This window comes from Equus asinus, unplaced genomic scaffold, assembly GCF_041296235.1.
Source record: "Equus asinus isolate D_3611 breed Donkey unplaced genomic scaffold, EquAss-T2T_v2 contig_138, whole genome shotgun sequence".
Taxonomy (NCBI): Eukaryota; Metazoa; Chordata; class Mammalia; order Perissodactyla; family Equidae; genus Equus; species Equus asinus.
Genome location: NW_027224781.1, coordinates 38,521 through 51,317, shown reverse-complemented (window position 1 = coordinate 51,317; position 12,797 = coordinate 38,521). Strand labels below are relative to the sequence as shown.

Below are 12,797 nucleotides of genomic sequence, written 5' to 3'. Positions count from 1 at the left end.
TTTGCCTCCCTCGCCTTTTGCCGCCGGCCGGGCGCGGCTCCCTCCGCGCTCCTGCCGCCCCTCCTCCGTCCTGCGGCCTCCGGCCTCCGTCCTCCGCGGACGCCCCCCACCCCTCCAGCCAGCCCGACCCCCCCCACCCTCCCCCTCCCCTCCCGCCCCCCTCCGCACCGCGGGCCCGCCGGCGCCGCCCATGGGCAGGGCCCAACCCCTCCCCGCCACAGCCCAACCCTTCCAGCTCGCGGCCCCACCCGAACCCAGGGCCAATCGGGGCCAGCCCGGCGGGACCGGGACCGGGACCGGGACCGGGACCCCGACGCCGCACACGCCGCCGGCCGGCTCCCTCTGGCCTCGGCCTCTTCCCACCCGCTCGGCTCCCGCTCCGGTGACACCCCAGCCCTTCCCTCGGCGCCCCGCCCCCGCCGCCCCAGCCGCCGGGTAGAGTCGTCCTGTCAGGTGGAACGGATTCCACGGCGGTGCCGGGAGGCCCAAACGGGTCCCAAAGCGACCAGCCCCGCCCACCGAGGAAAGGCACCTGGTCAGGCTTTTCCAGACACCGCCCGCTTCTCCAAGGACAGGGCGGACTGGGTTAGAGAGGAGCGTCTCGGGCACCTCACCCAAGACGGGATGGCTTCTGCCTTTGCTGGCGTCTCTGCCGCTGCAGGTCATCTTCTAAAACCTGGTACCCGCTTGCTTGTCCTTGAGAGGCTCATTCACAATCAACACTCCTTTCCCGACCTAAGTTTGTCCCTGTCAGTTTGTCTCGCTTTTCCTTCCAGAAGCCCCCTTCCCGGGGTGGGGGGGAGGGGGGGAGGTGGTGGTGGTGGGGGGGGGTAGGGGGGTGGGTGGGTCTGAGTTTCAAGCTCCACCTGACTAGGATCCCATTCTGCTTTCGCCTTCGGGCGGTCCTGCCTCGCTTGGAAACGCTGCTACGTTGCTCCTGGTGGATGAGCTTGCGTTCGTTTTGAGTTTGAGAACGCTGGATGCAAAGACGAGGAGTCTTGATGGCTGAGGCTTTTGGTGTCCCCTCACTCGGGGGCCTCCCTCTCTTCCCGCCTCCCCCCGCCTCCCCACCCACCCCCTCACACCCGACCCCTACCACCCCAGGGCCCCGGCCGGGCCCCGCCCCTCCAGGCCGCATCTGTCAGAGGGAGTTGAAAAGCCTCCTGACAGGACACGTCCTCCCTCAGCAGCCAGCCCTTCCTGGCTCCCTGGCTTCAGCTTTCCGTTCGCGTGGCTCGGGCAGCCTTTCGCATCTTCTTTGCACCTGCCTGTGTTTGCAACAGAGGACCGTGGCCAAGGGATCCAGGAAACCGGGAGGAGAGCTGGCTTCCGGGGAGGCGAATGGGAAGGACAGGGAGGCAGAGAGGGAGCCTTGCCTCAGAGAACGGACTTTGAACCCCCGAAGGGAAAAGTCCTCCAGATAAATCACGTCTTCCCCACCGAATCCAAGAGCCATACTCGCTCGCTGTGGAAAAATGGGGACATCCCGGTCAAAGCAGGACGAGAGAGGACCCAAAGCTCCCTCCTCTCCCCGTTCAGCCATCGTCGTCCTGGGAGGGAGTCTCTTCGCGGTTCGCTTCTCCTGCCGGCCCCGTTTCCCCTCCTGCCAACCCAGCGCCTCTATCGCCTGCTCCTCGCTTCCTCGGGCTGCGGGCTGCGGGCTGCGGGATGGGGGAGGGGGGGGGTGCGGTGCGCGTCGCTCCCTGCCAGCTCGTGCCCGGGGTGGTTCTGACGGGTCCCCGGATCTGATCTCCGAGGAGCACCTTCTGCGGGGAGAAGCGGGACTGCGTCCCTGTCAGTTTCCCGGAGCGCGGGACCGGAGCCTTGCCCCGAAACGCAGGCTCGGGAGACCGAAGTCCTGAGCTGAAACCCAAGGGGCGCCGTCTCCCGCGAGTGACGTGCCCTCCCTGAGCTGCGCTTTCCTCCTCTGGTGCGAGGGGGTCCTGGCGTTCGTGCCTCCTTGCGGGGGCGAGTGCTGGTGAGAACGCAAGCGGGAAATACGGAGCAGACCGCTCAGCACGGAGCGCGGCCTCGGTGGGGGCCCGGGCCTCGGCCGCCGTCCTTCCCCACGAGCCTACTTCTTGCCGCCGAGGCTCATCCAGCACCCAGGGATCGATCGCCTGGCTGCTTCCGGCCAGACACTCTCCTAGGTGCTGGCCACCCAGCAGCCGAGAACGCGGGTGCCAATCTCGGCCTCCGGGGCGTTCGCCTCCTCGCCTCTGGGGCCGCAAGACCAGCGGTGTGCCTACGCATGCCGGCCAGAGGTGGCAGAACCTGACGAGGACACGTGCCGTGGAAAATGGAGAGCTTGGCGCCCCGGAGGGCCTCGTCGGACGTCTGTGGATGGCCGTCGCTCTCTTTGCCGAAGCCCGCCCCCTGCCCATCTTCTCTCCGTCCCAGGGTCCCCTTTCCAGTGGGACGCAAGAAGGCCCACAGGGCCCAAACGCTGGAGACGGGCAGCGCACACAGCGCGCCCTGGGTCCCGGGGGGTGCGGCGGGAAAGCCTTGCGGCACAGAACCCTGAAGCCCAGAGGTCTCGAGACAGGGAGAGCCGGGACGTCGGCAGGCACCGACGGGCCTTCGGACGCGACTCTTCCTCCCCGTCATCACACCGTGCTGCTCCTCCCTCCGTCCTGGGCGCGAGCGCGCTCTTGGGAAGACGGAGGCGCCTTCGTCGGTGACCTAGCGGGCGGGAGATCCCGGGCAACGTCCCCAGCGGCACTTGAGCAGAACGGGGACGCTGCGGTCGGTCGTCGGGGAGGGGCTTCTACATGTCTGGTAGATGGAGCTGCTTTCTCGTGCCAAGTTCTCTGGGCCCTGACTTTTCTGCCTGCTCCTTCTATCAACTCAGTAAGGTCGGGGGTGCCCGGCAGAAAGAGGAAAAGAGCCAGAGCGAAGAAGCGGAGAGAAAGGAACACACAAACCCGGACGCACACACACACACAGGCACACAGACACACAGGCGCGCGCGCGCGCGCGCACACACACACACACACACACACACACACGCCTACACACCCACTCGCACAACCCGCACAAGCACACGCACACGCAAGCGCAGACAGAGCGCGCCAGCGAGCTCCGGTGCCTGCCTGTGGTTCCTGGGCGATGGCGGGGCAGCGATGCCGGGAGCCCGGGACTCCTGAGAGCCTGTCTGCGCGGCCTAGGGCCCCAGGGGTGATCGCCAGCCCCGGGGCCCCTGCCTCCTGGCCCGGGCCCAGCTCCAGCACCACCGCCCTCCTGGGGGGGAAGCGAGCTCTTGGGCAGAGCCTCTCTGGGTCAGGGTGGGTGTCTGTCTAGGTCCGTGTCTTGGATCCTCTCCGTGTCGCCGTTTCTCTGTTTCTCCGTGTCTCTGTCTCTGTCTCTGTCTCTGGGTCTCTGGGCTGGCGCCAGCAGGAGCTGTCCAGGGTCCCCGCGAGGGGCGGGTTGGGGGCGGGGTGCCGGTCTCCTGGGCGGCGCTGGCGGGGGGGAAGTGTGGCCGCCCCGCCTCCCCGCTCCCTCAGGGGCAGCGCGGCGGGCTTCCGCTGACGCCCTCTGGTCGCGCCGGTGGCTCCGCCTGGGTTTGGGCAAGTCGGGGCCCGGCCGGCGCCGCAGAGGTCAGGGCTCCCGCTGGGAGGCCCCTCGGGCCGGAGGGGACTCAGAGGAGCACGGGCCCGGCGGCCCGACGCCCCGACGCCTCGGGCCAAGTGCCCCGCGCCACCCCCCTCCCAGCAGCCGCATCTCCTGCGACCCATCGCCGGATCCGAGCGGCCAGGGCGGCCTGGAGTGTTCCCGGGCCGCGAGGGGAGAGCGCCCAGCCAGGCGCCCCGCCCCCATCCCCGCCCCCACCGCCGCCCCCACCACCCCTCGTTTCCCACCGCCGCCCGCCCCGCCCCGCCTCCTCGCACCCCGGGCTGCTCCAGGCCTCCGCGCCCTGGGAGGGCAGCAGGGCGGGGCAGCGCAGGGTTTGGCTGGCCCGCTGGCCGCGCCCGAGGCGGCCGCGGCGGGAGGCAGCAGCGGGAGGAAGGCGGCAGGCCGGGCGCGGGCGCAGGGGGCGCCGGCGGCGGGTGCGCGTCACAGAGGCCTGGGCGCGCGCGAGCCGCGGGCCGGGCGACGCGGCGCGGCTTCTTAGGGGCGCCGGCGGCAGGCGCCAGCGTCTACGGCCATACCACCCTGAACGCGCCCGATCTCGTCTGATCTCGGAAGCTAAGCAGGGTCGGGCCTGGTTAGTACTTGGATGGGAGACCGCCTGGGAATACCGGGTGCTGTAGGCTTTTGCCTCCCTCGCCTTTTGCCGCCGGCCGGGCGCGGCTCCCTCCGCGCTCCTGCCGCCCCTCCTCCGTCCTGCGGCCTCCGGCCTCCGTCCTCCGCGGACGCCCCCCACCCCTCCAGCCAGCCCGACCCCCCCCACCCTCCCCCTCCCCTCCCGCCCCCCTCCGCACCGCGGGCCCGCCGGCGCCGCCCATGGGCAGGGCCCAACCCCTCCCCGCCACAGCCCAACCCTTCCAGCTCGCGGCCCCACCCGAACCCAGGGCCAATCGGGGCCAGCCCGGCGGGACCGGGACCGGGACCGGGACCGGGACCGGGACCGGGACCCCGACGCCGCACACGCCGCCGGCCGGCTCCCTCTGGCCTCGGCCTCTTCCCACCCGCTCGGCTCCCGCTCCGGTGACACCCCAGCCCTTCCCTCGGCGCCCCGCCCCCGCTGCCCCAGCCGCCGGGTAGAGTCGTCCTGTCAGGTGGAACGGATTCCACGGCGGTGCCGGGAGGCCCAAACGGGTCCCAAAGCGACCAGCCCCGCCCACCGAGGAAAGGCACCTGGTCAGGCTTTTCCAGACACCGCCCGCTTCTCCAAGGACAGGGCGGACTGGGTTAGAGAGGAGCGTCTCGGGCACCTCACCCAAGACGGGATGGCTTCTGCCTTTGCTGGCGTCTCTGCCGCTGCAGGTCATCTTCTAAAACCTGGTACCCGCTTGCTTGTCCTTGAGAGGCTCATTCACAATCAACACTCCTTTCCCGACCTAAGTTTGTCCCTGTCAGTTTGTCTCGCTTTTCCTTCCAGAAGCCCCCTTCCCGGGGTGGGGGGGAGGGGGGGAGGTGGTGGGGGTGGGTAGGGGGGTGGGTGGGTCTGAGTTTCAAGCTCCACCTGACTAGGATCCCATTCTGCTTTCGCCTTCGGGCGGTCCTGCCTCGCTTGGAAACGCTGCTACGTTGCTCCTGGTGGATGAGCTTGCGTTCGTTTTGAGTTTGAGAACGCTGGATGCAAAGACGAGGAGTCTTGATGGCTGAGGCTTTTGGTGTCCCCTCACTCGGGGGCCTCCCTCTCTTCCCGCCTCCCCCCGCCTCCCCACCCACCCCCTCACACCCGACCCCTACCACCCCAGGGCCCCGGCCGGGCCCCGCCCCTCCAGGCCGCATCTGTCAGAGGGAGTTGAAAAGCCTCCTGACAGGACACGTCCTCCCTCAGCAGCCAGCCCTTCCTGGCTCCCTGGCTTCAGCTTTCCGTTCGCGTGGCTCGGGCAGCCTTTCGCATCTTCTTTGCACCTGCCTGTGTTTGCAACAGAGGACCGTGGCCAAGGGATCCAGGAAACCGGGAGGAGAGCTGGCTTCCGGGGAGGCGAATGGGAAGGACAGGGAGGCAGAGAGGGAGCCTTGCCTCAGAGAACGGACTTTGAACCCCCGAAGGGAAAAGTCCTCCAGATAAATCACGTCTTCCCCACCGAATCCAAGAGCCATACTCGCTCGCTGTGGAAAAATGGGGACATCCCGGTCAAAGCAGGACGAGAGAGGACCCAAAGCTCCCTCCTCTCCCCGTTCAGCCATCGTCGTCCTGGGAGGGAGTCTCTTCGCGGTTCGCTTCTCCTGCCGGCCCCGTTTCCCCTCCTGCCAACCCAGCGCCTCTATCGCCTGCTCCTCGCTTCCTCGGGCTGCGGGCTGCGGGCTGCGGGATGGGGGAGGGGGGGGGTGCGGTGCGCGTCGCTCCCTGCCAGCTCGTGCCCGGGGTGGTTCTGACGGGTCCCCGGATCTGATCTCCGAGGAGCACCTTCTGCGGGGAGAAGCGGGACTGCGTCCCTGTCAGTTTCCCGGAGCGCGGGACCGGAGCCTTGCCCCGAAACGCAGGCTCGGGAGACCGAAGTCCTGAGCTGAAACCCAAGGGGCGCCGTCTCCCGCGAGTGACGTGCCCTCCCTGAGCTGCGCTTTCCTCCTCTGGTGCGAGGGGGTCCTGGCGTTCGTGCCTCCTTGCGGGGGCGAGTGCTGGTGAGAACGCAAGCGGGAAATACGGAGCAGACCGCTCAGCACGGAGCGCGGCCTCGGTGGGGGCCCGGGCCTCGGCCGCCGTCCTTCCCCACGAGCCTACTTCTTGCCGCCGAGGCTCATCCAGCACCCAGGGATCGATCGCCTGGCTGCTTCCGGCCAGACACTCTCCTAGGTGCTGGCCACCCAGCAGCCGAGAACGCGGGTGCCAATCTCGGCCTCCGGGGCGTTCGCCTCCTCGCCTCTGGGGCCGCAAGACCAGCGGTGTGCCTACGCATGCCGGCCAGAGGTGGCAGAACCTGACGAGGACACGTGCCGTGGAAAATGGAGAGCTTGGCGCCCCGGAGGGCCTCGTCGGACGTCTGTGGATGGCCGTCGCTCTCTTTGCCGAAGCCCGCCCCCTGCCCATCTTCTCTCCGTCCCAGGGTCCCCTTTCCAGTGGGACGCAAGAAGGCCCACAGGGCCCAAACGCTGGAGACGGGCAGCGCACACAGCGCGCCCTGGGTCCCGGGGGGTGCGGCGGGAAAGCCTTGCGGCACAGAACCCTGAAGCCCAGAGGTCTCGAGACAGGGAGAGCCGGGACGTCGGCAGGCACCGACGGGCCTTCGGACGCGACTCTTCCTCCCCGTCATCACACCGTGCTGCTCCTCCCTCCGTCCTGGGCGCGAGCGCGCTCTTGGGAAGACGGAGGCGCCTTCGTCGGTGACCTAGCGGGCGGGAGATCCCGGGCAACGTCCCCAGCGGCACTTGAGCAGAACGGGGACGCTGCGGTCGGTCGTCGGGGAGGGGCTTCTACATGTCTGGTAGATGGAGCTGCTTTCTCGTGCCAAGTTCTCTGGGCCCTGACTTTTCTGCCTGCTCCTTCTATCAACTCAGTAAGGTCGGGGGTGCCCGGCAGAAAGAGGAAAAGAGCCAGAGCGAAGAAGCGGAGAGAAAGGAACACACAAACCCGGACGCACACACACACACAGGCACACAGACACACAGGCGCGCGCGCGCGCACACACACACACACACACACACACACACACGCCTACACACCCACTCGCACAACCCGCACAAGCACACGCACACGCAAGCGCAGACAGAGCGCGCCAGCGAGCTCCGGTGCCTGCCTGTGGTTCCTGGGCGATGGCGGGGCAGCGATGCCGGGAGCCCGGGACTCCTGAGAGCCTGTCTGCGCGGCCTAGGGCCCCAGGGGTGATCGCCAGCCCCGGGGCCCCTGCCTCCTGGCCCGGGCCCAGCTCCAGCACCACCGCCCTCCTGGGGGGCAAGCGAGCTCTTGGGCAGAGCCTCTCTGGGTCAGGGTGGGTGTCTGTCTAGGTCCGTGTCTTGGATCCTCTCCGTGTCGCCGTTTCTCTGTTTCTCCGTGTCTCTGTCTCTGTCTCTGTCTCTGGGTCTCTGGGCTGGCGCCAGCAGGAGCTGTCCAGGGTCCCCGCGAGGGGCGGGTTGGGGGCGGGGTGCCGGTCTCCTGGGCGGCGCTGGCGGGGGGGAAGTGTGGCCGCCCCGCCTCCCCGCTCCCTCAGGGGCAGCGCGGCGGGCTTCCGCTGACGCCCTCTGGTCGCGCCGGTGGCTCCGCCTGGGTTTGGGCAAGTCGGGGCCCGGCCGGCGCCGCAGAGGTCAGGGCTCCCGCTGGGAGGCCCCTCGGGCCGGAGGGGACTCAGAGGAGCACGGGCCCGGCGGCCCGACGCCCCGACGCCTCGGGCCAAGTGCCCCGCGCCACCCCCCTCCCAGCAGCCGCATCTCCTGCGACCCATCGCCGGATCCGAGCGGCCAGGGCGGCCTGGAGTGTTCCCGGGCCGCGAGGGGAGAGCGCCCAGCCAGGCGCCCCGCCCCCATCCCCGCCCCCACCGCCGCCCCCACCACCCCTCGTTTCCCACCGCCGCCCGCCCCGCCCCGCCTCCTCGCACCCCGGGCTGCTCCAGGCCTCCGCGCCCTGGGAGGGCAGCAGGGCGGGGCAGCGCAGGGTTTGGCTGGCCCGCTGGCCGCGCCCGAGGCGGCCGCGGCGGGAGGCAGCAGCGGGAGGAAGGCGGCAGGCCGGGCGCGGGCGCAGGGGGCGCCGGCGGCGGGTGCGCGTCACAGAGGCCTGGGCGCGCGCGAGCCGCGGGCCGGGCGACGCGGCGCGGCTTCTTAGGGGCGCCGGCGGCAGGCGCCAGCGTCTACGGCCATACCACCCTGAACGCGCCCGATCTCGTCTGATCTCGGAAGCTAAGCAGGGTCGGGCCTGGTTAGTACTTGGATGGGAGACCGCCTGGGAATACCGGGTGCTGTAGGCTTTTGCCTCCCTCGCCTTTTGCCGCCGGCCGGGCGCGGCTCCCTCCGCGCTCCTGCCGCCCCTCCTCCGTCCTGCGGCCTCCGGCCTCCGTCCTCCGCGGACGCCCCCCACCCCTCCAGCCAGCCCGACCTCCCCCTCCCCTCCCGCCCCCCTCCGCACCGCGGGCCCGCCGGCGCCGCCCATGGGCAGGGCCCAACCCCTCCCCGCCACAGCCCAACCCTTCCAGCTCGCGGCCCCACCCGAACCCAGGGCCAATCGGGGCCAGCCCGGCGGGACCGGGACCGGGACCGGGACCGGGACCGGGACCGGGACCCCGACGCCGCACACGCCGCCGGCCGGCTCCCTCTGGCCTCGGCCTCTTCCCACCCGCTCGGCTCCCGCTCCGGTGACACCCCAGCCCTTCCCTCGGCGCCCCGCCCCCGCCGCCCCAGCCGCCGGGTAGAGTCGTCCTGTCAGGTGGAACGGATTCCACGGCGGTGCCGGGAGGCCCAAACGGGTCCCAAAGCGACCAGCCCCGCCCACCGAGGAAAGGCACCTGGTCAGGCTTTTCCAGACACCGCCCGCTTCTCCAAGGACAGGGCGGACTGGGTTAGAGAGGAGCGTCTCGGGCACCTCACCCAAGACGGGATGGCTTCTGCCTTTGCTGGCGTCTCTGCCGCTGCAGGTCATCTTCTAAAACCTGGTACCCGCTTGCTTGTCCTTGAGAGGCTCATTCACAATCAACACTCCTTTCCCGACCTAAGTTTGTCCCTGTCAGATTGTCTCGCTTTTCCTTCCAGAAGCCCCCTTCCCGGGGTGGGGGGGAGGGGGGGAGGTGGTGGGGGTGGGTAGGGGGGTGGGTGGGTCTGAGTTTCAAGCTCCACCTGACTAGGATCCCATTCTGCTTTCGCCTTCGGGCGGTCCTGCCTCGCTTGGAAACGCTGCTACGTTGCTCCTGGTGGATGAGCTTGCGTTCGTTTTGAGTTTGAGAACGCTGGATGCAAAGACGAGGAGTCTTGATGGCTGAGGCTTTTGGTGTCCCCTCACTCGGGGGCCTCCCTCTCTTCCCGCCTCCCCCCGCCTCCCCACCCACCCCCTCACACCCGACCCCTACCACCCCAGGGCCCCGGCCGGGCCCCGCCCCTCCAGGCCGCATCTGTCAGAGGGAGTTGAAAAGCCTCCTGACAGGACACGTCCTCCCTCAGCAGCCAGCCCTTCCTGGCTCCCTGGCTTCAGCTTTCCGTTCGCGTGGCTCGGGCAGCCTTTCGCATCTTCTTTGCACCTGCCTGTGTTTGCAACAGAGGACCGTGGCCAAGGGATCCAGGAAACCGGGAGGAGAGCTGGCTTCCGGGGAGGCGAATGGGAAGGACAGGGAGGCAGAGAGGGAGCCTTGCCTCAGAGAACGGACTTTGAACCCCCGAAGGGAAAAGTCCTCCAGATAAATCACGTCTTCCCCACCGAATCCAAGAGCCATACTCGCTCGCTGTGGAAAAATGGGGACATCCCGGTCAAAGCAGGACGAGAGAGGACCCAAAGCTCCCTCCTCTCCCCGTTCAGCCATCGTCGTCCTGGGAGGGAGTCTCTTCGCGGTTCGCTTCTCCTGCCGGCCCCGTTTCCCCTCCTGCCAACCCAGCGCCTCTATCGCCTGCTCCTCGCTTCCTCGGGCTGCGGGCTGCGGGCTGCGGGATGGGGGAGGGGGGGGGGTGCGGTGCGCGTCGCTCCCTGCCAGCTCGTGCCCGGGGTGGTTCTGACGGGTCCCCGGATCTGATCTCCGAGGAGCACCTTCTGCGGGGAGAAGCGGGACTGCGTCCCTGTCAGTTTCCCGGAGCGCGGGACCGGAGCCTTGCCCCGAAACGCAGGCTCGGGAGACCGAAGTCCTGAGCTGAAACCCAAGGGGCGCCGTCTCCCGCGAGTGACGTGCCCTCCCTGAGCTGCGCTTTCCTCCTCTGGTGCGAGGGGGTCCTGGCGTTCGTGCCTCCTTGCGGGGGCGAGTGCTGGTGAGAACGCAAGCGGGAAATACGGAGCAGACCGCTCAGCACGGAGCGCGGCCTCGGTGGGGGCCCGGGCCTCGGCCGCCGTCCTTCCCCACGAGCCTACTTCTTGCCGCCGAGGCTCATCCAGCACCCAGGGATCGATCGCCTGGCTGCTTCCGGCCAGACACTCTCCTAGGTGCTGGCCACCCAGCAGCCGAGAACGCGGGTGCCAATCTCGGCCTCCGGGGCGTTCGCCTCCTCGCCTCTGGGGCCGCAAGACCAGCGGTGTGCCTACGCATGCCGGCCAGAGGTGGCAGAACCTGACGAGGACACGTGCCGTGGAAAATGGAGAGCTTGGCGCCCCGGAGGGCCTCGTCGGACGTCTGTGGATGGCCGTCGCTCTCTTTGCCGAAGCCCGCCCCCTGCCCATCTTCTCTCCGTCCCAGGGTCCCCTTTCCAGTGGGACGCAAGAAGGCCCACAGGGCCCAAACGCTGGAGACGGGCAGCGCACACAGCGCGCCCTGGGTCCCGGGGGGTGCGGCGGGAAAGCCTTGCGGCACAGAACCCTGAAGCCCAGAGGTCTCGAGACAGGGAGAGCCGGGACGTCGGCAGGCACCGACGGGCCTTCGGACGCGACTCTTCCTCCCCGTCATCACACCGTGCTGCTCCTCCCTCCGTCCTGGGCGCGAGCGCGCTCTTGGGAAGACGGAGGCGCCTTCGTCGGTGACCTAGCGGGCGGGAGATCCCGGGCAACGTCCCCAGCGGCACTTGAGCAGAACGGGGACGCTGCGGTCGGTCGTCGGGGAGGGGCTTCTACATGTCTGGTAGATGGAGCTGCTTTCTCGTGCCAAGTTCTCTGGGCCCTGACTTTTCTGCCTGCTCCTTCTATCAACTCAGTAAGGTCGGGGGTGCCCGGCAGAAAGAGGAAAAGAGCCAGAGCGAAGAAGCGGAGAGAAAGGAACACACAAACCCGGACGCACACACACACACAGGCACACAGACACACAGGCGCGCGCGCGCGCGCGCGCACACACACACACACACACACACACACACGCCTACACACCCACTCGCACAACCCGCACAAGCACACGCACACGCAAGCGCAGACAGAGCGCGCCAGCGAGCTCCGGTGCCTGCCTGTGGTTCCTGGGCGATGGCGGGGCAGCGATGCCGGGAGCCCGGGACTCCTGAGAGCCTGTCTGCGCGGCCTAGGGCCCCAGGGGTGATCGCCAGCCCCGGGGCCCCTGCCTCCTGGCCCGGGCCCAGCTCCAGCACCACCGCCCTCCTGGGGGGGAAGCGAGCTCTTGGGCAGAGCCTCTCTGGGTCAGGGTGGGTGTCTGTCTAGGTCCGTGTCTTGGATCCTCTCCGTGTCGCCGTTTCTCTGTTTCTCCGTGTCTCTGTCTCTGTCTCTGTCTCTGGGTCTCTGGGCTGGCGCCAGCAGGAGCTGTCCAGGGTCCCCGCGAGGGGCGGGTTGGGGGCGGGGTGCCGGTCTCCTGGGCGGCGCTGGCGGGGGGGAAGTGTGGCCGCCCCGCCTCCCCGCTCCCTCAGGGGCAGCGCGGCGGGCTTCCGCTGACGCCCTCTGGTCGCGCCGGTGGCTCCGCCTGGGTTTGGGCAAGTCGGGGCCCGGCCGGCGCCGCAGAGGTCAGGGCTCCCGCTGGGAGGCCCCTCGGGCCGGAGGGGACTCAGAGGAGCACGGGCCCGGCGGCCCGACGCCCCGACGCCTCGGGCCAAGTGCCCCGCGCCACCCCCCTCCCAGCAGCCGCATCTCCTGCGACCCATCGCCGGATCCGAGCGGCCAGGGCGGCCTGGAGTGTTCCCGGGCCGCGAGGGGAGAGCGCCCAGCCAGGCGCCCCGCCCCCATCCCCGCCCCCACCGCCGCCCCCACCACCCCTCGTTTCCCACCGCCGCCCGCCCCGCCCCGCCTCCTCGCACCCCGGGCTGCTCCAGGCCTCCGCGCCCTGGGAGGGCAGCAGGGCGGGGCAGCGCAGGGTTTGGCTGGCCCGCTGGCCGCGCCCGAGGCGGCCGCGGCGGGAGGCAGCAGCGGGAGGAAGGCGGCAGGCCGGGCGCGGGCGCAGGGGGCGCCGGCGGCGGGTGCGCGTCACAGAGGCCTGGGCGCGCGCGAGCCGCGGGCCGGGCGACGCGGCGCGGCTTCTTAGGGGCGCCGGCGGCAGGCGCCAGCGTCTACGGCCATACCACCCTGAACGCGCCCGATCTCGTCTGATCTCGGAAGCTAAGCAGGGTCGGGCCTGGTTAGTACTTGGATGGGAGACCGCCTGGGAATACCGGGTGCTGTAGGCTTTTGCCTCCCTCGCCTTTTGCCGCCGGCCGGGCGC

At 69.8% G+C, this 12,797-nt stretch overlaps 3 non-coding genes across 3 annotated transcripts; all 3 read left to right on the top strand.

Moving 5' to 3' along the window:
* Nucleotides 1-4,134: 4,134 nt before the first annotated feature.
* LOC139043033 (5S ribosomal RNA) lies at nucleotides 4,135-4,253 on the top strand. The gene has a single exon (XR_011500111.1). It is a non-coding gene; the product is annotated as a 5S ribosomal RNA (ribosomal RNA).
* A 4,138-nt stretch (nucleotides 4,254-8,391) lies between these two features.
* LOC139043032 (5S ribosomal RNA) lies at nucleotides 8,392-8,510 on the top strand. Its single transcript, XR_011500110.1, has one exon. It is a non-coding gene; the product is annotated as a 5S ribosomal RNA (ribosomal RNA).
* A 4,133-nt stretch (nucleotides 8,511-12,643) lies between these two features.
* On the top strand, nucleotides 12,644-12,762 carry LOC139043031 (5S ribosomal RNA). Its single transcript, XR_011500109.1, has one exon. It is a non-coding gene; the product is annotated as a 5S ribosomal RNA (ribosomal RNA).
* Nucleotides 12,763-12,797: the final 35 nt, after the last annotated feature.